General features: G+C 38.4%; 1 pseudogene across 1 annotated transcript in view; it reads left to right on the forward strand.

Annotated features, from left to right (window-relative positions):
• Nucleotides 1-1049: 1049 nt before the first annotated feature.
• The window catches only part of LOC149145900 (peptidyl-prolyl cis-trans isomerase FKBP65 pseudogene), a 100350-nt pseudogene continuing 74489 nt past the window's right edge, over nt 1050-26910 (forward strand). The window contains exons 1-2 of the transcript XR_016265156.1: nt 1050-1674; nt 1836-1922. The product of XR_016265156.1 is annotated as a peptidyl-prolyl cis-trans isomerase FKBP65 pseudogene (transcript). The remainder of the gene's footprint in view (nt 1675-1835; nt 1923-26910) is intronic.

Genomic DNA, 26910 nt, shown 5'->3' on the forward strand with positions numbered 1-26910 from the left:
TTTGACCATGGAATAATTCCCCAATCATTGACATTAACCTGAATGGTATCACTTATGTCCAAACATGTTACTAGATATCTAATCTTTCAATCATGGGTTCAAGACTCCATAATTTTTAAATGCTTAAGTTCTTCTTTGACTTTCGAAAATGATTTATCTAAATATTCAACACTCTCCGCCACGAATTTAATTAACAAATTTATATTCATAATAATGTTTATTTGCTCATTATCATTTTATGAATATTTCCATAATATTCAAATGTAAAAAAATAACAAATTTCTATGTTTTGTGCACCATGAATTCATTATTATGCATTTAAATATATTTTATACCCCGTGCTTATTAAAATACATAACTTACTTTAACGCTCTCTAATTCTTCATACATTATTATTATCTTTTATAGTTTTTTTCCCTCAAGTTTTCCATGATTCACTCTTAAATTTTATTACATTTTAATTATTAATCTAAACATTTTTTAAATCATGACACATTGGAAAATTACATCTAAAACTAATCTTACATTTATCACAATTCTTACTTAACAAACGCAAAGTTCATTATATTTCACTCTTTGCATAAAGTCAAAAAGTCCAAACAACAATTCGCTATCCAATTCACTAAATCTTAATACAAGTAAGCATGCCTACAACACACTAGTAATGCAAACCAGCTCTGATGATAATGCAAATTAAACACAAATTAAATCTCATAATAATAACTCACCAAACTGTTCTGTTAACCGGCAGGGACTAGCGCCACAACAATGGCTCCTTGTTTTATTTTACATAATTTGATTCTCTTCTTTCACTTGTGAACCAACTTTATCCTTTTTCACGTGACATAGAAATTTAAAATATTCCAATTTAATTGTGGGAATTTTTTCATAGAAATTTAAAATATTCCAATTTAATTATGAGACATGTCCCTTAGATTCATATCACATCATTAAATTCTCTTCTTTCACTTTAAGCCAGCTTTATCATTTTTCACATTTTATAACATAAAATAATATATTTCCTTAACCTAGAAACATGTGTAATATTTTCGCAACCTTTTTGCAAAACCTATCTACATCAACCTTCTCACACAAAATCCATGAATTTGAACTCCCCCTTTGGCTTGAAAGTATTTTCCATTCACTCTGAATATCAATCTCCCCCAGCAAAAGCCCATGGAGATTTCACAGGTCGCCGTTACCGAGGGAAGTTCCTTCAGCTTTGGCAGTTTAACTTAAAACTACAAGGCTCCATGATATAACAACGTGGCAATCCTAACATGTAATTTCATTGCCAAAATCCGACGTGGATCAACTGAACTGGACAGCCCCTGCTGTAAATAAAGCTCCAAGTCTTGAATCATTTACAAATAATGGCAGACGAATGGTCACACCAGGCAGTTTATCGGCCTTTTACAGTCTCAATTTGTAGGCATTGGGCGTTGCAATACGTGTATTCTCTGTAGTCTCATTTGAAGGAAAAATCAATGGCAGACGAAGATCTTGATCTCTCCGATGTAGCAGAAGTCGAAGATGAACCAGGTGAGGAGTTCGAATCCGCTCCACCCCTCGTTGTAGGGCAGGAGAAGGAGTTAAACAGCTCGGGTTTGAAGAAAAAGCTTCTGAAGGCTGGCAGAAGGTGGGAAACGCCAGAAAATGGAGACGAAGTAACAGGTAAAATTGATCGAAGAAGGCGGGCTTCTTCATTCCTTTTATGATTTAAGGCCTTGCCAGGGTTTATAGGTGGGGTTTGTAACCATTTAAAGTTTTATTATACGAAGGGTTTCAAAGCTGGCATACGTGTTTTTCTAAATTACTTTGACCATTTACGGCAGTGCATTACACTGGGACTTTACTGGATGGTACCAAGTTCGATTCTTCGAGAGACAGAGGAGAGCCCTTTACTTTCAAGCTTGGCCAAGGTATGCAATTGCACGCTTTTTTAAAAGTTTGTGTTTTGGTCTCCAAAATTTTGTTTTTTTGGAAGTTTTGTTTTGGTCTCCAAAATTTGTATTGTCCGTGGCACCTTTTATAAATAGAAAAGACTGATTTCTCTTTTGTAGTTTTTCGGATATGGTCAAGAGCATGCTAATTTTATTGAAAATGCTTGTTTTTGGAAGTGGTATGTATCTTTTACAGTGGTGTGATCAATTTTGATCCAATTTAACTTTCCATTCTCTCAAAGGAGTTTACGAGAAAAATCTAAGTTGCACCAAAACGGATACGGGAACTGATACGGATATAGGGTTTGAAACGAATATGATAATTTTTCAAAAAATATAGATACGATATGGCAAGGAAACAATACGGCCCCGCACACACATATATGTTTATATATATAACAAAATAAAAATTTCATATTACCATTCGTCTTTTAGAATCTATATTCTATATCTCAAAAATACAAAATCAATATCATCTATCATTATCATCAATTCAACATAAACATTGTCATTATCATTAATGATTATTATAAAAATCATGATTCATCATTCAACATATCATCAAGTTTATGTTTCAAATTTCAATCATCAACATCACAAGTTACAACATCATCACCAAAATTAATAATGCACACTATATAGTAGTATAGTACAAAATACAAAACGAACATAGATGACTGGCAGTGTACTATAGTCTATCATTATTCATAATGTAGACTTTTTACTTGTAGATTCAACAACTCATGTAATTTCCTAAAACACAAAACAATAATCTACTCTACTCTTTAGCGGAAGCCAAACTAGATTGATGAAAACAATAACCAGAAGGAGGAAGAACATCAATGGCGCATAACACAATATTTCTTTGGGGAAATCCATTGCTCAAAACCCCTACTATCTATATTGCATTAATCAGAAGTTTGAGAAGAAAATACAAAGCTTGTTCTCACTAGAACAATTCCTGCACAAATATGATCAACTCTCTGCTCACAAGCTAGCTCAAGCCAACACTTAGCCTATTCAACTACTCTCCAAGCCCCTACTTCCTTGCGCAATTCCTAGTGGAATTACCCTCTATTTAATGAAGAAATCCTTCTTCCATAACTGCGCAATCCAAACTTAGGCCCTCAACTGATTGTATGCACCATCTGTACAACTCGGAAAATCATACAACTGATAGTACACTGTCCATGCGCTCTACACTCAACTGGGTCTTCCTCTGAATTGACATGCATGAGTTTCTCTTGGGTGAATCTCCAGTTAGCTGGAGTAGCACTGAAGATGCACCAGTGCACCAACTCACTACTAGACCTCTACTAGTTTCTCCAACAGTTAGAACTAGTTTAACTGACTATAACTCAGTCGAACTAAGTTATCTAATTACAACTCCAATAAACTCAATCTGGACCCCTGAAACCTAGGGATCACACTTACATGACTCCGGATAGACTTCCAACTCAAATTTCTTAAGCTAACTAAGTTAACTTAACTTAGCTAACCATTACAAGTTGCTATGAGAAAATAATTACAATTTAATTCTCAACTTAATTCAAGGACAATTAAATTGGAATTTCTAGATGTTATTTTTAACATTTCTTGTTGCTATTTTCAACACATAATTCATATGGGATATTATGGTATTCAATATTCATTGTTCAAAAGTTTAAAACACCATCATAAATTACATTTACATATCATATCCAAGAGTGCGAGCATTTGGATATCGATGCATTAGAGAGTGGGAGCATTATATTATATCCAGTAGGTATTAATGGTCACACATGTTTAAAGATTATTAGAGAGCTACTTAATGCATGCAATTCTCCCATTTTCCCCTATCTTTTTATTCTTCTTCCTCCTCCAAAACCATGTGGGAACATGCATGTCTAGTTGAGGACAAGTGGCAACATGCTCTTGTGTATGTGCTCTCTTCCTATTTCACCTCTTTTTTTTCTTTTAATTTTATTTGTACTCTCGTTCATACTTCATTTCTACCGCAACTAATATTTCTTACTAACGTTAATTTGGAGCATGCTTATTTCTTTCCCAACTTTATCACAAGTACATAGTTAAAATTAATATCGCACTTATACACACAAACATACACCCCCTTTTACTTATAAAAGGTGCAAGTATCAATTTCCAATTTAAATCACCCCCTTATATATAAGACTACTAACCACTAGGTTCACAACCTAGGTTATCACAAACCATTTAGTCACTTAAGCTTATAGTTTGACAAGAAATTAACTAAACTCTAGAGTACTCCCCTATTGTGTTGTTTCACCCCCTTTTTTGGGTCATTTCTGTCTACCTTTTTATCTACCAAGGTGTGCTAAGTGTGGGAGTATACGCTAAGGAAATGGTGTCAACCCTTAGAAAGAGACAAACAATCATAGTGAAATTCCAAAGGGGTCAAGTATCAAATTCGTTCCTAAATAAAGACATGCAAAAAATGTTCCAATGGGCACAACAAGATTTTTTAAAGGAGAAGATCACTTGTGCTTATGTGCAAACCCTGTCCTAGGAAGTCAGCAAAGGTTCAATCAACAAAGCCACACGGGTTTCTGGTTTCTCTGAAAAATTGATATTTGTTTATTTCTTCAGCAATGCTCCCACTGTCTAATGCTCAAGCAGCTCGAGTGATGGCGAACAACGTTGAGTGGTCACGACGGTGGCTGCTCTAAGCTCCAACAACAACTCGACGTCAAATGTGTTGGGTATACGACCAAAAGTCCCACATTGACTAGAAGTGGGGAGGATCATGGGTATATAAGGATGGACAAATATCTCCATTGGTATGAGGCCTTTTGGGGTAAAGCCCAAAAACAAATCCATGAGGGCTTTAGGCCCAAAGTGGACAATATCATACCATTGTGGAGATATGTGGTGCCCAGAGTCCTAACAAGTGGTATCAGAGCCATGCCCCGAAGTTAGCCAAGTGGATGAATCCTCGGAATGCCGAACGAAGGTGGTGGGCCCCGGTAATATCACGATGGGATCCGTGGATGAGCTCGGTTAGACAGGTGGTGTGCTCCGGATTCTTCATGGACGTGTCCTAGTCCCAACACGGTGAAGAGGAGTTGACTTGCGATAGAGCAAAAGCTCTCGAGGCAGGTGGTGCTTCCATGTAAGGCGTGTGCTTCCAACGCATTGGAGCGGAGAATCCTGGTTGGTAGAGAGTGGACGGATGGATAATCGTTTGAGGGGAGGCTCGATGGTCCTTTGTTCGAGGGGAGGATTGTTGGGTATACAACCAAAAGTCCCACATTGACTAGAAGTGGGGAGGATCATGGGTATATAAGGATGGACAAATATCTCCATTGGTATGAGGCCTTTTGGGGTAAAGCCCAAAAACAAATCCATGAGGGCTTAGACCCAAAGTGGACAATATCATACCATTGTGGAGATATGTGGTGCCCAGAGTCCTAACAAAATGCCTAGTTGGTCGGTCGATTAAGTAAAGGTGTCACTTTTAATGTGTAACTTGAAACCTAAAAAAATTAATACTCATTCCTGGTGCTTTTAAGGTGGATCTGTTTTCGGAAATTCGGAAACGGATCAGGATTTTCGTGGATCTGTTTCTGGATTCCTGGAAACGGATAAAAAAATTTAAAAACCTCTCGAATACGTTTTCGTTCACAAAACCAACGTTTCAAAATTTTGGAAACGACAAAAAAACATTTTTGTGGTGTTTTGGAGGAGGATCGTTCCCGTTTCGTTTCTGTTTTAGAAACGAGGAACAGGAACAACGTTTCCAATCCTTGGACTAGGTGTTTCCCATAACTTAGAGAAAAACATCATAATAAACATACAACAGATGTTTTCTTTGCGTTGATATTTAATTTTGATTAGATATAATGAAATAGCATAATTTTTTTAATCTATATTTTAATTTTAATTAAATTCAACTCTTCAAAAGATGTTACACCAGATGGGGTGTCTGGCTCGATCTGCCTATGCAATATACTTACTGATCAACCGCTAGCTCTTGCTCATTCTCTCGATGCAAGGACAAGTGGCGTGCCAACAACGAATCCTTAGCACGCAACGAAGTTAAAATTGTGAGTTGGAAATCTCAAGTCATATTGTGACTCCAGGCACTCTTTTTTTTGTGTGGATAAGATCAAGAATCTCAAGTCATAATGTGTCTCCAGGCACTGTATTTTTGGCGTAAGTTCAGGTCTTTTATATTGCTATGAAAAAGATGTACCTAGATAATTATTGCAAGCTATTGGTTTGCCACTTGGAAAACCAAACTAATAGCATAAGTTCAAAATTTTATGATTTCATATTTTATATGCTACTAGACTGTCTTTCAAACTGAAAAAAAAAACCAGGAAATAAACTAAACCACTAGTTAATGGACATGACAATGGAAATAACATTATAGAAACTTTGCATGAAACATTTGGCTCACTTAATCATCATTCAATTGGAGAGTCCACTAGGTTTGGTGGTTGTGGCTCATTGTCATTGTCCGAGGAAAAAAAGTCAAAGTTTGCCAATTTCTTGGCCAGAACTGAAACTTTCTTGTTGAGTTTTTCCAATTTGACCATTAGTTCAGTCATGTAGATTATCATTTCTTGCTGAGTATCTGCCCTATCTATGAGCACCCTACCCGTGAGAGTTTTGGTATGCCAATATAGATTGATAGTTGTTAATTTTTCTTAGGGCTATATTGTTCTTTGCTTTGATAATTGCATTTCTTCATTAACACATTAAATTCACCCCATGACATCATAACATTATTCAGATTTACATCATTATTCAACAACATATACAACTATGTAGAAAGAACAATATCATTATCATCACTGCAGCGAAACATAAAGGAAAAATAGAAGAAAAGCATTCACACATAGAGACACCAGGATTAGTCGGAGACCAGGGCAAAACCCACTATGGGGAAAACCCTTTCAAATTCTTCTTATTAGATTGTCATTAAATGATTTAACAAAAGGGAGTACAATGATTCATATATTTATCCATACTACTATCTAACAAAATCAACTAAACAACGTCCATGAAATGAACCCAACAATGCTTCATACTCAAAGCCCTGATTTAGAGTCCTGTAATGAATTGCTACTATCTGCGGTCCACTGTTGAACACTGTGATCATCAAGCAAAAACTTCGGACAACTGAAAATTCAACATTTAGTTCCCAATCGCATGGAGGAGGAGTCATGTGTGTCACTAGGAGGTTCCAGTCGCTCCCTTGAGCTTATAAGCTAGTGATTGCAGTCAAAATCAGCCTTTGGAAAGCCTGCCACTGTGACTTGGAAACCCTAGATGCCAGTCGCATGGAGGACGTGTTGTGCGTGCGACTGACAAGCTTCAGTCACACGGATAAGTCAGCGAGCGAGCGACTGCAGTTGAGATCTCTTTGTGTCATGCCTGCAACTAAGGCTCAAAATCCTAAAACAAAAATGCGAGCTTCGAACACTGCAATTTCTCCTTTGTGCGAACCCATTCTCCGCGAACATGCCTGAGACTTGTGCGAGCCAAAACCAAGAAAGCTAATAGAATAATGTCTCATGGTGATGTCCAAATGAGGTTGAGGTCACTTGTATTTATAGCTTTCCAAGAGTGTCCGATTTGCTTTAGGGTTGACCTGATCAAATATGCACATGTGGGCTTTTAATTCAAAAGTACACTTTCTCTTGTCCAAATTTGATGATCTTTAGGTCGTTTTTGGTCCTCTCGAAAAGAAGAATTTAATGCAATCATCATCTCCATCAAATGAGTTGTCCAAAGTGGAATTTGGCCCTAGTTGCCAATTTTAACAATAGTTTGCATGTAGGAGAAAAGTGAGCTTTGGAATAGTTTCACACATCAAGAGTCCAGTCCCTGGTATCCTGATCAACTTGCCTATCAGGAATGAACCTTAGCCTGTCTAACTTGCTCTTCAACATCAAAAATCACTCTCTAGATCACTTTACGGATGATATCCCTATATTTGGCCATGGCATCATGAGCAATAGTTTGAGCACAGGTCTAATTGATGAGGGGGGGATGCATTGATGGCAATAGTGGGGCCAGGATGGCCTCTCCTACTTCCATGCTGAACGAAGGAGATATGATGTCTAGCCATGACATGAGAGGCACTAAGAGGGAGAAGAGGTGGAATATATAGAGAGGGAGAGAGAAGTTGGTGCTAGTGAAAAGGTTGAGCGTAGAAACAAGGGAGAAACTAGGGGTGCACTAGAAGCATGAACAATAGAGATAAAAGGCCAATGGAGACAAGAGTGTCAGTGAATCCAGGCTTAAGCAAACCAGGTAGAGAGAAACCAACAAGGCGAAGGGAAAGACTTTTAGGAAAAAAACTCAAATGGGAGACAGTAAGAATATACCACCCAGAATTATTAACCTGAGTGAGGGGCGAAAAGCCCATAAAATTACTAGCCCGAGTCACGTACACAACATTGAAAACAAGAAATTCACAAGCAAGGCACTATTTAGAAAGAGATAACGATGATTCCAAACTTGAAATTCCTTAGTCTAGTCCAGAACAAACTAGAGGTGACGTGCCTTGTGCTGATTAATTTCTAGTTGACCAGTATAGATCCATCTTAACCACGGATCTAGCAAGAGCTGAGAGGGATCAAATCTTTTGAAATGCAAAGCCCTTTTAGAGTGCAAAACTTGAATAAAAAGTTTTCACAATTTGATATATTTGTAATTAAGATGGATCTATGCTAGTTTTTTTTCATTGTTTAAATTGGATTTTTGAACTTATAAATGGATTAGGTATACACAATTTTTTTTAACCATATTTAATATATACGTAATTCACATTTAAATATTTTACTTAACATGGACATTAACATATTTTATTTATAAGCTACATTGTTTACAATAAAGTGATATTTTTTGTTATTAATATATTTTTAAATATTTAACCGAAGGTTACTTGGGAGTGGGAGCGAAAGCGGGGAGCGACCTCCCGATTCGGGAGCGAATTTTTATATAATATATATTTTTATATATTTTGATGTAGACATGTCAACAAAAGCATGTAGAGTGATGAATTAGATATAGAAAGCATAAAACCATAGATAGAACCATATAACATCAATCATTTAGAAGTTATAATCTTCATCAATCACGTCCACAAGTTAGTAACATACAACATATTGAGTTTCATGATTCATCAATCTTAAAGTTTCAATCTTTCAAAATTCGATACATAACATTTATCATCATTGATCACCAAAATTATATAAAAATTTTAACATGAAATGAAATGTTATGAAATGAAATGAAATGAAACAACTTTCAACTTTCACGAAATTTCCAATTTCTGAGCAGGTCATTGTGGTCTTCTAGGAGTCTCCTCTCGCATAGTCGCACGACCAGAACCAGAAGGCACATGCCCTCCACGTGAGGATGTAGATGGAGGCGGCGACAGTAAAGGAACAGTTGTTGGAACTCGAGCACTGCTACTGGATGGTGGGGGTGGCATGGTTGTTGTTGCTTCATCATCATCTTTCAAAAGTTTTGGTTCCAATTCTTCTAGATGTATAGTACCATCCTCGAAATTATCGTCCTCTGGGTTGTTGTTCCAAGTTTTATATGATGTATTTGTTGAAGAATGTAACTAGGTTCGGTCTTCATAATTGTATTTGAGTCACAATGAAATGTATTTATCAAAAGAATGAAAAATCATTTTTTATTATAATTAATATGACTTATTAAAGCATGGGTTTCATGCTTGGGTCATCATGTTTTAGGTCAAAGTCCCCATTGAGGAGTTCTAGGATTTATACTGAGTCATTAAAGTCATTGTCCATTTAAAGAGACCCTTCTTGGGGTTTTGAATTATGTAAAAATATTTATTATTGAGTCAAATAAGGTATTTGTCACCTCCACACCAAGTCGGCCTCAAGGAGATCAAGTCGGCCTCAAACAGGGTAATTCGAGCTCATCAAAAGCCTATATATTGGAGCAATTCGAATTCATTTGGAGCACTCACTCTCATAAGTTTGATATCTAAGAGAAGAAGGGTAGAAAAAGTGTGAAGTTGTTGGAAGAAGGAAGATCGAAGTTTTTGGGTTTGTCTCTCTCACTCATGTGGATTCACTGGGATATTTGGTGGAAGGACGAAGATATTGTTGGGTGGAAGTTGTTGTTCGGATAACTACTGGGTCGAAGTATTTCTTGGGCTAACTATTGGGTCGAAATTCTACAGGGTTGAAGTTGTTTCTAGGTCGTAGTTGTTGTTGTTGCTAAGTCGAAGTTGTTGTTGAAAGGGTTATCATCTGCAGAAGAAAGAAAGGGTTGAGTTGGCGTGGAGGAAGTTTGTGTCTAGGTCAAGAGTCTTGGATCATCTCATGAAATTATTAAGGAAGATTTGTCGATTGGGTTTTCCCCTAGATAAGGGTTTTGCCTTGGCTGTCCGCTTACATCTGGTGTCTGTGATCTTTGTGCTATTGTTTTGGTAATTGCTTGATGAACTAAAAGATAAAAGAGGAATATAAGAAAGCATAAGAATATCACAAGTCATTATCAATATAAAGAAAATCTTTCTTCCTTTCTGATTTTCTAACATGGTATCAGAGCTGAGGTGAAGAAGGGAAAAAGGCAACTCAAAGATCTATTGAAAGAAGAATAAGGAGTTCTAAGAGGTGTTGAATAAGGGTCATCAAAAAGGATCATATAAAATCAAATCTATGATCTTCAAGGACAATGTCTAACTTAATGAAGGGGGAAAACAAGCTAGACGAAGCATTTCTACAAGCCTTAGAAGAAGAGGATAGACCTCATCCTCGAAAAGAATAAGGTTTTGGATCTAGTCAAAGAAAAGGTAAGGAAGCCTACTAACGAGTCAAGTGATGCAGAAAAGGAAAAGTTCAGTGAAATAGAAATATTGGCCATGACTCTAATGGTGGATGGAATAAAGGATAACCTCATCCCCTATATATCTAACATAGACTCTGCTCAAGAGATGTATGAAGCATTATCAAGCATCTTGGTGAAATAGCAAGTCTTAAAAATGAACTAAGATGTTAGGTCCCTATAATACTAGTGTAGCCCCCTTATTGCTATTGTTGTGCCCATGTAGCCTCCATATTGTTATTATTGTGCCCCACAAAAGCCCATTATTGTTATTGTTGTGCCCATGTAACCCCCATATTGTTATTATTGTGCCCCATAGAAGCCCACTATTGTTATTGTTGTGCTCTTACATTATTATTGTTATGTAGGCTCTGATTATATTGTGACCCCTTAGACTCCTATATATAGAAAGGAGGTTTTTTCATTTGAATCATCAAAGAATTTTTCATTTATGTAATGTAAAGGAGGTTTCCCCCTTGAAGAGGATAATTTTTAAGTCGTTGATCTATTTATTTGTGAGTTGGTTGCATAACATTTGGTATCAGAGCTTTGGATTCTAGGGTTTCACTTATTCAAACAGGCCATCTTGGCATTTTCGCTATAACTTTTTTTTCTTCGAGGCTTCAAAAGGTGAAATTTTTACCATGTGGAGCCGAAATCTCAGAGAACCTCGTGTAAAAATTTCAGATCTTGGTTTGCTATATTTTCAGAGATATATTATGAGGAAGTTAGGGTTTTTCCGGGCTCCAGAATTTTGTCTCAAATAGGTGACCTAGGGAAAATCGTCATAACTTTCGTTTCAGGCATTGGATTTGAATTCTGTAAAAAGTGGTTGAAAGTGCACAGACTGTAGTTTTTCGTGTAGCAATTTTAGGGCTGAAGGTTGAAACAGTGACATGTGGAATCCTGTACAACTTCGCTCTACTGAACCAGTCCATAATTAGGTCATCGTGGGAGATTTGGCATAACTCTTTCTTGAAGAATCCAATCTTGATCAGACTTGTGGGGTTGGAAAGAGGACTCAGAGAGCTACCACAAGAAGAAATTTCAAAACTTGGAGATCCGAAATTACAGAGTTACAATCGTTTCAAGATCGAGCTCCTAAAAAGTAAGAAAAAAATGTGTATTTTTTAAATTTTACATAACTTTTATTTGAAAAATCAGTTTGAAGTGATTCAAAGGGCACAGTGAAGCATAGATATCATTGTTTGATTTCAAAATGCCTCGAAACAAAAAAAAAGGACACACCTAAGAAGCAACTGGAAAGCTCTTCTATGACACATGAAGAAGAGGAAGAAATACAACATGATATATCAAAATTGCGAGATCAAGTGCAACAAATTTCGCTCTCACAAGGAGTAACCAAAAATGAAATGGAAGCTAAGATGGATGGTTTGAAGAATAGTTTAAAATCAGACATGGAAGGTTTGAAGGATGGCATAAAAGCTAATATGGATGGTATAAAAGCAAAAATGAAAGGCAACATGGAGGATTTGAAGACTAGTTTAAAAACAGAATGGGAGGTTTGACAAAGTTGCTACAAGAAATGCTTCCTAATGGCGAAAACGTATTAGATGAAACTCATGATGAGAACAAAAGAAATGTTAATCATGATTACATAGACTCCAATGTTGGATTGAAGACCCGCCATATTCCAAAGATCGATATGAGGAAGTTTGATGGCAAGGATCCGGTAACATGGATACTACAGATGGAACAATATTTCAATCTCCATAATGTGCAACACACACAAAAGGTATGTATTGCAACTTTATATTTAGAACCCAATCAGTTTATGGTATTGATGGCTTTGTTCTCGTAAACCACTTGTCACTTGGTCAATTTTTATGGAGGAAATGATAGCACATTATGAGGATACAAAGAGAAACACCTTCTTTAGCCAATTGATAAATCTCAAACAAAAGGGTTCAATGGCAGAGCACATTGAAGACTTCAAAAAATTGAATATAAGGGTAAATGATATTCCAGAGGGGCATATGATTGATGTCTTTATAGGGGACTTTAAAGGATAACATCCAACATGAGGTTTGTCTTTGGTAACTTGATTCATTAGAGAAAGCATTCAGGTTGGCAAGAAAAATTGAAAGCAAAAGTATGGCAACAAAGACGCCTACTACTCACAACTATAAAGATGGAAGTGTTGTTGCTCTTAGCCTTCCACAACTGACAAGGTTGACACCACAACATTTGGAAGAAAAAAGAGCAAAAGGGCTTTGTTATAGTTGTGATAGAAAATACACTAAAGGTCATAAGTGTGCTGAGAAGAAATTATTTTACATAGATTGTAAGGAGGAGGAGGAAAATGAACAATAAACTTCAAAATAAGAGGATATACACCAGGAACCAACCCTAGAGAAAGAAGAAATGAGTCCGACCATGTATTGTAATGCATTGGCAAGAATTACCAATCCTTAAACTCTCAAGATAGAAGGACATATCAAGAAGAAAAAGGGAAAAGTGTTGATTGATTCGGGTAGTACCCAAGGAATTGAATTGCTTCCTATACCCAGCACCAGAGTGTCAAATGATGGTTGCAAATGGAGGAACTATAACTTGCTCCGGATAGTGCCATAGTATCAAGCTAACCATGGGGGAATATGTATTGAATAGTCTGATGCTCTCTATTCCAATGGGCGGTGTTGATGTTGTACTAGGAGTCTAATGGTTACAATCTTTGGGTACGATAACTTTTAATTTTCAAGAACTTTTCTTGAAATTTTTATGGGAAGGAAAGGAAGTTGAATTAAGAGGTATTGCAGGGAAACCAAGAAAGATAATTAGCTTTAATAGCATGACAAAGCTTCTAAAGAAAGAACAACAGGGCGTAATTTCACAATTATGCTCACTAGAGGTTCAAACATCGAAATCATCTATTTCTCCAGATCTCAAAAATGTCTTGGACAATTATTCCAAGGTATTTGAGACTCCCAAAGGACTCCCACCTATTTGTGATGATGATCATGCTATTCATTTGATTCTAGGAAGTGTTCCTCCAAACATCAGGGCTTACAGATATCCCTGTGCCCAAAAGAGTGAAATTGAACATATGGTTGAAGAAATTTTAGAGGCCGTTATAATTCAACCTAGTCAAAGTTCTTTTTCGGCTCCAGTAGTATTGGTGCACAAGAAGGATGGATCATGGCGCATGTGTCTGAATTATAGGGAGCTTAACAAGCTCACTATCAAAGATAAATTTCCCATTCCTGTCATTGATGAATTATTGGATGAATTACATGGAGCAATTTACTTCACCAAGTTGGATCTTCATTTAGGATATCATCAATTTAGAATGAAGAGTGAAGACATTTTGAAAACAACATTCAGAACTCATGAGGGTCATTATGAATTTTTGGTCATGTCTTTTGACCTTACCAATACACCTTCTGCATTTCAAGGTTTGATGAATTCCATTTTCAGACCCTTCCTTAGAAAATTTGTGTTAGTATTTTTTGATGATATACTAATCTACAACAAGTCTTGGAAGGATCATGTTCAACATGTTGATAGGGTGTTCAAACTATTAGAGGAGAAACAATTATATGCAAAAACCTCCAAATGTTTCTTTGGAGTTCAGGAGGTGGAATATTTGGGTCATATTGTATCTCATGAGGGTGTTAAGGTAGACCCTAACAAAATTAAATCCATTAAGTAATGGAAAATCCCCACAACAATAAAGCATCTGCGAGGTTTTTCTCGGATTGACAGGGTATTATTGCAAGTTTATTAAGAATTATTGGAGAATAGCAGCACCTCTAACAACATTACTGAAGAAAGATGCATTTTCTTGGACTCCAAAAGCAACTAAGGCCTATGAACATCTTAAAGAGGTAATGTGCCAAACACCGGTCTTAGTTACGTCAGACTTTGCAAAAACTTTTATTGTGTAATGTGATGCCTCGGGAAATGGAATTGGTGTTGTTTTAATGGAAAAAGCTACATAGGTGAAACTGGTCGCTCCCTCCAGACAAGACTGAAAGAACATGGCGCTGACATCAGGAATGGAAGATCGCGTACCTCAGCCTTGGCAGAACACTCCTCGAAGACAAAACATCACATCTGCTTAGAAAACGCATCAATTATCGCGAGAGAAGAGCAGCATCAGAGACGGAAAATCAGAGAAGCCCTCGAGATCTTGAAGCATCCTTGTAATCTGAACAGGGACAGCGGTTTGGAGATCAGTGGAAGCTGGCTTCCCCTGATCAGCGAAATCAAGAAACATCAACCCAACCCCAGGTAAGTTGTCGATCAATCAGGTCAGTGTTTCCGTTCCTTTCCCTTTTCTATTATGATTAGTCAGTTCTTTTTCATTAAGTTTTTAGATTAATTATTTATAAACATTAATTATTTATAATATAATAAGGTTATATTAAACTAGTCTAATTTAAATATTATTTAGCTTAAACTTAGGATTGTTATTAATATAGATACTAATACAAAATTTTTTATCATAGATATTAACATAGTTTTGATTTTAATATTAATTTGTTTTTAAGTTTTTATAAAAATATGATTTAGGACTTTATATATGTTTTAATTTAGTTTAGATTTCATTATAGAATTTAATATAGAATTTAGGTGTTATTAATATTAATTTATATAAATATTGATTTATATATATTAGAAATGTGATTAAGTTTTTAGATTTTTATACTATTATTTATATTAAGTTTTATAAATATTAATATTAACATATGTTTTAGGTTATATAAATAGAAAAAAATTTAAGTTATATAGAGATTAAAGTTTTATAAGTATTAAGTTATTAAGACCTTAGGTTTGTTATATAGGTCTTATGATTTATGATATTAATATTAACATACATATTAGGTTTTATAGATATTAATATTAATATATATATTAAGTTTTATATTATCTAGTATTAATATAAAATTCTTAAAAAATTTTAGATATTAATATTAATAGAGTTTTTAGGTTTTATAATATTTTTGTTTTTAGATATTAAATAAATAACATTGATTTAGAATAGTAAAAATTAAATATTTATATTAATTATTATTAATATATAAAATTCTTAGATTTTTTAGATATTAGTATTAAATAAATGACATTAATTTAGAATAGTAAATTAATTAAATATTTATATTAATTATTATTAATAAAAAATTCTTAGATTTTTAGATATTAATATTAATAGAGTTTTTAGGTTTTATAATATTTTTGTTTTTAGATATTAAATAAATGACATTAATTTTGATTAAGTTAAAATAAAAAAAAATAAAAAATTAAAATTAAAATCAAGTCTCATTATTTATCTGTCTGGCCGACTTGTGCTGTTCCCTTGCCCTCATAAGTATTTATCCCCTCCATCTTGCTCTTCTTTTATCATCTTTCTCTTAACCCTGATGATGGATCCCATTTGGGATTTGAAACGTTGGTGTAAAAATTCTCTTACTGTGGATTCTCCGATCAAAAACTCAAGGAAGATCCGTTGCTTTTGAAAGTCATCCAATCAAAGGAAAGTATTTACACAAACCTATTTATGAGAAGGTGTTAAGTTATGGTATGTTCTATGCTTATAACAGTTTACTTCTTTTCTTATTATATTCCACAGATTAATAATCACATGTACATAAAGTAAAGTGCAGATAGAACATTAAACGATCGACAGAAAACAAGCCAAGACAAGAGACACAAGATGTGGCGGCTAGCCAGGGACAAACCCCACAATGTGTGGGGAAACCCTTTGATCAAATCTTCTTTTATTTTCAATAATTCAGCAGAGAGATAGTACAATAAATCTGATTTATATCAGCAGTAGCAAACCTTAGATCAACAGCGTTAGCATTAGCGGCTTCATCATAAAACTAGAGCAGTCGATATCTCACAAACCAACCGTTGGATCGACTTGATTCCACCACCAAAAGTTGCAGCCTTCAGAGGAGGTTCAGATGAACCTACAACGTAGTTCAGAAGAGGAGGTTTGATGGTCCATGCTGGTCAAAGTTTGGATCTGCAGTTGCAGCTTCAGTTTCAGCAGCTTCCTTCAAACTAGGGCAGTCGATATCTCGCAAACCGATCGTCGGATCGACTTGATTCCACCACCAAAAGTTGCAGCCTTCAGAGGAGGTTCAGATGAACCTACAACGCAGTTCAGAAGAGGAGGTTTGATGGTCAACGCTGGTCAATCTTTGGATTTGCAGTTTGCAGCTTCCTTCCACATGTGTGAGAGAGACCCTTTTTTGCGCAATAGAAAAGAGACTCTTTTCTGCGCAGTAGAGAGAGACAGAGATGTGATGAGATGAATGAGTGCAAATGAGGAAAAGTCCTCTTGTATTTATGCACAATTGATGATGTTTGAATAAATGCGACTGTTGGACTTCTAAGCCTACATGAGTTGTAGGTCGACTTAATAATAATTCCATAATCAAAATAAATTCATATCTCCATAAATACTTATCGGAATCGGATGATCTTTAGATCAATCCTACACCTCTTGACGAGAGGAATCTAATAAAAATATTATCAGCCATGAATAAGATGACTCACATGAAGTTTGGCCCTAGTTGCCAATTTTAACACTCCCTCTCAACTAGGGAGAACTTCATCTGCAATCTGTCTATTGGTCGCTACTATTCATCCATCAAATGCTTTGCCCTGTACAGCCTGACCCTTGCCCTACTCTGCTCTATTCTGCCCTGCTTTGCTTTTGTCTTGTTCTGCCTTGTACTTATCTGTACTGCTCTGCTCTGCTTTTATCCGAATTATGAAGAAGAAGAAATGATCGAGGATGTATCATACTGACTCAAAATCAGTCTCAGAGTATGTACCACTGGTCCCAGACCAGTCTCAACCAAGCCGAAGTCAGTGTCATAGTGAGTACAACTCCACTGGTCCCAGACCAGTATCGTTGATCCTAGATCAATGGAGGTCATCCTAGCGTAGGGAGTACGGTAGATACATCGATGCGTCCATTTGTACTACTATGGTCCCTAACTTCATTTCCCTGCTCATTGATCAGATGAGAGGTACTTCCCATGAGTCCCAGACTGCATGGGTAGGATTGCCTTGACAGGAGAACTTAATGAATCCTGTCCTCATAGGAGAACACATCAATCCTGCTACAATCGCCATGGAGAACACATCAATCCAGGCCTCATAGGAGAATACATCAATCCTACTACAATCGCCATGGAGCACACATCAATGTAGGCCTCATAGGAGAACACATCAATCCTGCTACAATCGCCATGGAGAACACATCAATCCAGGCCTCACAGGAGAACACATCAATTCTGCTACAATCGCCATGGAGAACACATCAATCCAGGCCTCACAGGAGAACACATCAATCCTGCTACAATCGCCATGGAGAACACATCAGTCCAGGCCTCACAGGAGAACACATCAATCTAGGCCTCACAGGAGAACACATCAATCCAGGCCTCATAGGAGAACACATCTATCCTACTACACAAGATAGCGAATCATCCTGTTCCATAAGAGAGTGAATCATCTTGTCCCACAAGAGAGCGAATCATCTTGTTCCAGTGTGCACCGCTAGGGGAGGGTGAGTCACCCTGTGGTCTTATGTTGCCCCATTAAGAACCGCAAGCCCTCAGAGCTCCCGGAGCTCAATGTATGCAACATGCAGGACCCTTGTACAAGGGTTTCTTGACGACTCCAAGTTGTTTGGGAAAATCACAGATTATATCTTTCCTTGGGGCTTTGACAAGGTGTATCGACCTGTACATCATCTTAATGTGATGGAGCCTCCTTGCTCATCGACTTACCATATCCCAGATGATGTCTATCTGCTGGAGCAATCGACGAATACGGGATTCCTCAATAATCGAATCCCACCTCTGGTTGTTATAGAGAATCACAGTGGTATGTGTTCAAACAGCTCACTGAAGAGCTTCCCCAACTAGGCAGCTTCATACGAGATCATACTCGTACATATGCATCCGGTCTCGGCTGTGCTTATGGTGACCGACTTCTGCTTCCTGCTCATCCATTATATCGACGCAGAATCCAAAGGAAAACAACACTAAAAAGTGCTCTAGTGATCCTCTACACTACCTGCCTAATCAGCATTCGAATAATCATGCAGTTTCATATTTCTGGCATTGTATCTCAATCCATGAGAGATTGTGTCCTGAAGACATATCAGAAGATTCTTGGCACCAATCTAGTGAGGCTCAACCAAATATGAGCTCACAATGCTAACTGCAAAACATATGTTCGGACGGAGGTTCACCAAGAACATCAACGCGAATGAGTTTTTGAAACTCAGAGGCATTTCCCAAATCTGGTCCAACATCACTACCATATAACTTTTGAAAGTTAAGATCCTCGAGGTAGTCACAGGCTTGCAGTCCACCATACCAAATCTTTTCAGAATCTTCACCACATATTTTCTTTGAGATAGGAAAATTTCCCTTGGTTTCTGTTGTTAGCAACTTAGCACCTAAATCTGCCTTAGGCTAAAGGAAGGCAAAAATCAGGGTAACCACAAACCACGCTCAGTCTGGTAGCTAGCCCTACCAGAACAGGAGAGGGCTCTCTCCGAGTCACGCTCAGTGAATGGATAAACGAAACGGTTTGAGATGACTTACAGTGAAATATTTATCTTAGGCTAGTAAGTGAATAGGGATACAAGAAACAATTTCTATGAATGACCGAGCTTCTGGGATGGTATGGGACCAACGGTCAGCAAGGAACAGAGAATTTAATACAAAGGCACAGATTATTCCGTGAGGCAAGGCAGGCGGAAAATGTAGCAATTTAGTTTGAAGTAACGCAGAATGAATAGATTGCTGAAGAGAGTGAAAAGGGCATAGTTACATGAATCCTTTTCAACAGAAGAAAAACACTGAACATGAAATTTTCCCACAGGCAGAGCAATAAAATTGAATTCTACCTAATCTCACTCAGAAAATTTCACTGGAAATGAACATGAATTGAATTATGAAACATAACGAAATACATATGAAAACATAAGAGACACATTTGCTACACTCACAACCACAAGAATCTCATGAAACAGAGCCGCTGCCTTTCATTAATTCTCTGTCAAAAATATACAGTGAAGGAACAAAGTTTCTTTCCCAGTCTCCCAGAAGTTACAAGCCAACCAACCCTTTGCAAATAGCTTACATACAATATATAGAATGTGCCATGAAGAGATAGAACGCCCAAGGGTTGGGGAGTTACTCGAATCATTACAAAATGGAGATGAAGAGCCAACCATCAGCTACAAGTGCAGCGCTACAAACATGACATTTGGCTTGGGTGACCGTTTGCCTTCCTTCGCCACTTGGACAGAAGTCCATCTGAAAAGAAAATGATTTAAATGCCGCCTTTGGTGCCAAAAAACCAAAGTGTAGATGAGTGGGCCACTTGGAGAAGTCGCGAACCGAAATTTCACGAAACGGAAGCAAATTTGGTAATTTTTCCTCTGTGCGCCGCACTACTTTGGGGCTTGTTTTGGGGCACTTGCAGGTGTCCAAAATGTGCCCAAGTGGGCTTGTTGGAAACCCTGTCCTGTCTGCTTTCTAACCCAACTAGAATTTTTGAATTTGGTGCTCATTTGCCCCTCCAAATCTTTATTCTCCCAAGACTGCTTCTTGTGTGTCAAAAAAGGGGCAGAGAGGCCATTTTTTGGGTGTTTTTGACCTCTAGGAGACTCAGATCTTGCCCAAATTTCTTGTCCGGGCACCAATAGTTGTGATTTTCCATGCTGAATCCAAAATGCAAACCATTCCTCATTTGGAGCTCTATATTTTAGCACAGGGAGAAAAAACCTGTGTTTTGCCCAAAAATTTGTCATGTGACCAAAAATTCCCCAAATTCCTTGAAATTTGGGCTGGAGGTTCTCTATGGAGTGCTATGATGTGCCAAGGAAGCCTCAGCCAAGATTCGAAGCCGATCTTGCTCTTTTGCCTCTTTTGCTTTTCTTGTTGCTTTCCTCAATTTCGCCTTCAAACTCCTTATCCGGGCCTTTGCACTCATATTTCGTGTCCTGTAATGATAAGCCATGTGTCTCAGCAAGGCAAGGTCCTGATCGGCCTTGTCCAGCAGCCTCTCCAAGTGCATGTTGACCCTCTCGAGGTTGGCCTCTTGATCCTCATTGATTTCTTGCTCCAATGATGTGAGCTCAGCTCTTCTCCTTTGAGCAGCTTGGCGATGCTCACGAATGTTTTGCAGCTCCATAATCGCCCGCTGGTCCTCAAGCTGCTTGTTTCTCTGCTCCAGGTACTTCATGTTCCACTTGGCCCTCTCCAAGTCAAGGGATAAGGCCTCAATCACTGATTGCTGCTCCTGGATGATCTCTGTAAGCTCTGCATTTGTTGGTTCTGTATCTGTCTCATCATCATGGAGGAGAACGAATTCGGTCTCTCGTTCACCTGATGGCCCTTCCTCCTGCACTGGCTCCTTACCTCTGCCCTGCTCCTGTGATGCTGATGTCGGAAGCGAGGCCCCTTCCACCCCGGGTGGAGATAACACTCGCTTTGCCACTACAAACAAATGTCTACTACCTCTCTGATAGGTGATGAATACTGGCATAGTAGCGGTCTCGTGGCGCTCATACTGATGTGAAGGACCACCTATCTCATGCTCTGCCTCTGATACTACCTGTGGAGTGCTGAAGAAGTCACGGGAGATGAAGTCCTCCCAAGCAATACCCTGCAATCCCAACTGATGATCCACCAAAATCCGAATAAGAGCAAAGTGATAAACACTGTTGAACTGCTACTGAGGGGTCTTATGCTGCATGAAATTTTTCATCCTCTCTATGTTCCCGCAAATGAAAAATGGGAGGTTCATCATCCGCACCCTGGTAAAGTGCATGAGCAATCTAATGTGATAGGCATAAAGGCGAGAAAACCTCCCCTCACAACTGAAGTACTTCATGATCAATTTCATGAGCAGAGCATACTCATCTCTCAAAAATTTGAATGGGAAAACTCTTGTGAGCTGACTCAAACAACTGGCCTTAATGTAAGGCTCATAATGATGTCTCTCCACCTTCTTCTTCTTATGCCACTGTTCTCCAACATTTGGTATGCCTGTTGCCACTGATACGGTTTCAGGTGTCAATGTGAAAGTGACCCCAGCCAAGATAGACTGACATCCATGTAGGTGAAGTGAAAAAAGACGGGCCAACTCATGATGAACTCTAACATTTGCCACCCTTTGACAAAATTCAAGACATGCTAAATGCTGGAAACATGACATAGCAAGAGGGCATGCCTGCAACTCGATGAGGGTGTTTGGCTCATCTCTAACATGTTTGCCACTCTGGTGATATCTCCTGGGGGCTTGTTCTCCTGAAGCTGTATCACTGTGGGTTTCCTCTTCATACTCTGATGAAACCTCGGGTGCCATGACTGCTGTTTTATAACTGAATTTAGGCTGCCCCTTTGATGATGATGAAAGCTATGTTGTTTTGATAATTTGCCACCAAGGGGACAATGAAACAAGGGAGTATTAGGAGGGGGATAATATAATGGGAATAGGGGTTATAGGAGAATTTTGTTTAGGGATATGTAGGGGGCTTTGGGGTATTTTGATAGGGTAGGGTTTGGTTTTTTGGCAAGGTAGGGTTTTAGGGTTTGTATTGAGTGATAGGAGGAGGGGTAAGGGAATAAGGAGTTTGGTAGTGTTTAGGGTAGTGATAGTAGGAAGAATGCAATAGGGGAATAAGGAACAGGGGTAGGGCAGGAAAAATAACCTTGGCAGCAACAACGCTGTGGCACAAACCCTAGCAGAATAGTTTTTCTTTGATGTCTTCTTGTGTTTGCTTTATGAAAATTTTTTTGCATTTAATTACAAGCATAAAAACCCTTATATCACCCATAAAAATTTGATGCACAAGTTATGTTTCGAGCCTACCTTGCAAATAGATGAGCTCCACAAAAGATTTGAGGTGATTTGGTAAAGTTCTAGGCGTTTTGTCCCTATGCGTCACGCGCAAAGCCCAGTGTGCCGCGCTGGTTATGATTTAACACTGCGGGCGGGCTCTGTGTGCGCCGCGCTCCTGCCTGTGTGCGCTGCACACCCTGAAACTCCCTCCAATTGCTCCAAATCGCTCAATTGCTCACCTCACTACCTTGCAACGTTCTCCCAATGCCTTGATTGCACAATGAGTTTGTTTTGTGATGGAAACTTGTGTATATAGGCTTGGAGGTCATGTTTTAAATTTACTTTTTAAAAAACCCACTTTTCTAATGTCCTGTTCAACACTTTTTTTTTTACTGACTTTAATATAACCCTGATTTTCACTTTTTCTCTGAATTTTGGGCTCAAACGATGAAATTTTCGACACTTTTTGCAGGGATAGCATGACAGAGCATTTGGCCGCGGAAACCATGACTGCACCTGAAGAAATCAATTGTCGACCCTTTTTTGAAAATTTTGTCACCAATAGCACTGTTTGACTTTTCTTCAAAACAGAGTTTTGAAGAACAGTCGAATTTTATCAATAAGATGATGGAAATCTGCGGATCATTACTTTGCAAGAGCATCACTCTGGCCTGCATGGCTTTACTGGACATATTTAAAGACCAAACTAATCAATCCCTAGACCTAATGACCAAAAATGACTTTTGTCCATTAAAGGACCAGACCTTGACTGTTATGGACTTTTTGATTATTTGACACAAAGACATAAGCCAACAGGAGCCAGACATGAGGGGAAATGACTAGCATAACTTTCTTTGTCAGATCATGGCATGCCCCTAGCGGAATGCAGCTGAATGAATGGAGCGGGACACCTAAAAATGAAATGCATAAAGAGTTTTGATCTCTGACGGAGGACTGACCAGACCGACTCTAACATCTGCCACACTTCAAGTCCTTGGTTCTTCATTTCAAATTTAGAAGCCAGCTCCTTCTTACATTTGTGAATGAGAGGGTATGCACCTATTAGAAAGAAGTCATCCGCATACAACACCAGTATGAGAGATTTGTCATCTTCAACCTTAAAGTAAAGGTTAGGATCGACTTCACTCCTAGTGAATCCCAGCTTCGTCAAGTAGCTATCGATCCTCTCATACCATGCTTGGGGTGCTTGCTTCAGCCCATAGAGAGCCTTCTTCAACCTGCATACATGAGATTTTCAAACATAAATCTCAAATCCTTCCGGTTGCTCCACATAGACCTCTTCTTTGATCGAACCGTGCAAGAACGCGGTCTTGACATTCATCTGATGTAGGTTCCATCCTTGTGAAGCAACAAGGGCTATGATCAAGCGAATGGTCATATATCTGGCAACATGTGCAAATATCACATCATAGTCTATACCTTCCTTCTGGGAGAAGCCACGAGCAACAAAACGAGCCTTATACTTTTCTGTACTTCCATGTGCTGCATGCTTTATCTTGTAAAGCCATTTAGAGGTGACAATTGTCTTGTCTTGGGGTCTGGGAACTACTTCCCAGACATCATTCTCCATAATAGACTCATATTCTTTGGTCATAGCATCCTTCCATACTTGATGCTTGACGGCATCTGAGAATGATGAAGGCTCATTTTGTATGATCGTGCTCATGATGGTCAGGTATCCCTGATACCTATTAGGTTTCTTACTTTCACGGAAGGTTCCTCGGGGTGCAACATGTCCTTCAGCATCATCAAGTATCCCCCTAAGCCATGAAGGCCTCTTCCTAGAAGAGGAAGGCTCAGGTGGATAAATAGGATCCATGGGTTCCTCCACATCAGGCATTGTTACATCATCTACCCATAGAGACAGCTTCCACAATCGTACGGTTCTTCCTTTCCGCCATACCATTCTGCTCAGGAGTATGTGGTGTAGTAGTTTCCCTCTTAATGCCAGCGTCAGATATGCCTGAGTGAACCAACTGTAATATATCAGAGGTCTTGCTTTGGCTTTAGGGGAATGGTCCCCTTTTGAGCTTTCCTTCGGCACATTCTTGACATACACCTTCTTTCTCTACTCGGAATTTAGGCATGTCTGTCAGCATTTGTCTTACACCGAGTAGAGCTTTATAATGAAGGTGAGCAAACCTCCAATGCCAAAGTTCAGACTAAAGAGATGTGTCATAAGACATGACACCTAGCGGACTTCCATCGACCTGATATAATGAATCAACAAGAAACCCAAGAGTAAAGGCATCTTTAACATTATTTTTCCATACATGTACCTTGCCATTGCTGAAGGTTACCTTGTAGCTTTTGTCTTCCATTGCCGAGATGGACACCAGGTTCTTTCAGAGGTCATGTGCATTTAATACATCCTGGAATTTCTAGCCTTCTTGAATGGTTGTCCACTTCCTTGATTTCCAACATTCCTTTTACCTTTGCTATTGAATTTTCCATCCCTTCGATTACCATGAGAGGGATTTTGATCATCGTCACAGTGAGAGTCCTTTCTATTAGGGCATTCCCTTGCATAGTGACCTGCTTTATTGCAAATGTAACATCGTCCTTTTCTTCCACCCTTAGGTCCAGCCTTTCTTTTCGATTTAGACCCGAAATTATTTCTTTTCTTAGCATGAGAAGAAAAGGCAGCAGGAGGACCTTTCGGCAAGGGCATTTCTTGCTCTTCTACCCTTGTTTCTTCTAAAATGCATCTAGCCATTAATTCCTTGAAACTAGGAATTACATGATTGTTCAGAAGAGTAGTCTTGAACACGTACCATTCGGATGGTAATCCTCCAAGAGTCGTGAGTGCCATTTCCCTATTAGTAATAGTCTCCCCAATAGATAGGAGATTGTTCTTGATCTCGGTGATTCTTAAGAAGTATGCTTGCATACTCTCATCTTTACCCTTCTTGATTTCCCTCAGCTTATTAAGAAACAAAACTTGATTTGCATCATTAACTTTAAATAAACTCACTAGTCTATCGTAGATTTTCTTGGAGGTGTTCAGGGTAGAGATGTAGGCCACTAAGTGCTTGTCGATAAAGTCCTAGATGATCTTCTTTGTTTGACTTCTCCAGTTTTCCATTTGTACCTGGCAGCAGCATATGCATTTGATGGAGGCTCAACAATATTGCCTCTCACATGGTCCAACACTCCTTGATCTTCTAGGGTTAGATCGATAAACGTTTTCCATCCATGATAGTCAGCTTTCTCACGGAGCTTGTCTTCGGCAGGAAAGAGTGTTGAGGACCCCATAGTTTTTTTATGATAGCCTTGCCAATCTTCTCTTCACTGATGGCTCTTGCTCTTGCTCTTGCTCTTGCTCGGGCTTTGTCTTCACCTCAGCTCTGATACCATGTTATGGTATGTTCTATGCTTATAACAATTTACTTCTTTTCTTATTATATTCCACAGATTAGCAATCACGTATACATAGAGTAAAGAGCAGAAAGAACATTTAACGATCAACAGAAAACAAGCCAAGACAAGAGACACAAGATGTGGCGGCTAGCCAGGGACAAACCCCACAATGTGTGGGGAAACCCTTTGATCAAATCTTCTTTTATCTTCAATAATTCAGTAGAGAGAAATAGTACAATAAATCTGATTTATATCAACAGTAGCAAACCCTAGATCAATAGCATCAGCATTAGTGGCTTCATCACAAAACTAGGGTAGTCCATATCTCACAAACTGATCGTCGGATTCGGGCTTGATTCCACCACCAAAAGTTGCAGCCTTCAGAGGAGGTTCAGAAGAATCTACAACGTAGTTCAGAAAAGGAGGTTTGATGGTCCACACTGGTCAAAGCTTGGATCTGCAGTTGCAGCTTCAGTTTCAGCAGCTTCCTTCAAACTAGGGCAGTGAATATCTCCCAAACCGATCGTCGGATCGACTTGATTCCACCACCAAAAGTTGCAGCCTTCAGAGGAGGATCCGATGAAACTACAACGCAGTTCAGATGAACCTAAAACAGCAGTTCAGAAGAGGAGGGTTTGATGGTCAGTGTTGGTCAGTCTTTTGGATTTGCAGTTTGCAGCTTCAGGTTCAGCAGCTTCCTTCCACATGTGAGAGAGAGAGACCTTTTCTGCGCAATAGAGAAGAGACTCTTTTCTGTGCAATATAGAGAGAGAGAGATGTGATGAGATGAGTGAGTGAGTGCAAATGAGGAAAAAGTCCTCTTGTATTTATACACAACTGATGATGTTTGAATAGATGCGACTGTTGGGCTTCTGAGCCTACATGAGTTGTAGGTCAG

This window comes from Pinus tabuliformis, chromosome X (assembly GCF_031772625.1).
Source record: "Pinus tabuliformis cultivar Carrire ecotype Pingquan chromosome X, CPIR1, whole genome shotgun sequence".
Lineage (NCBI taxonomy): Eukaryota > Viridiplantae > Streptophyta > Pinopsida > Pinales > Pinaceae > Pinus > Pinus tabuliformis.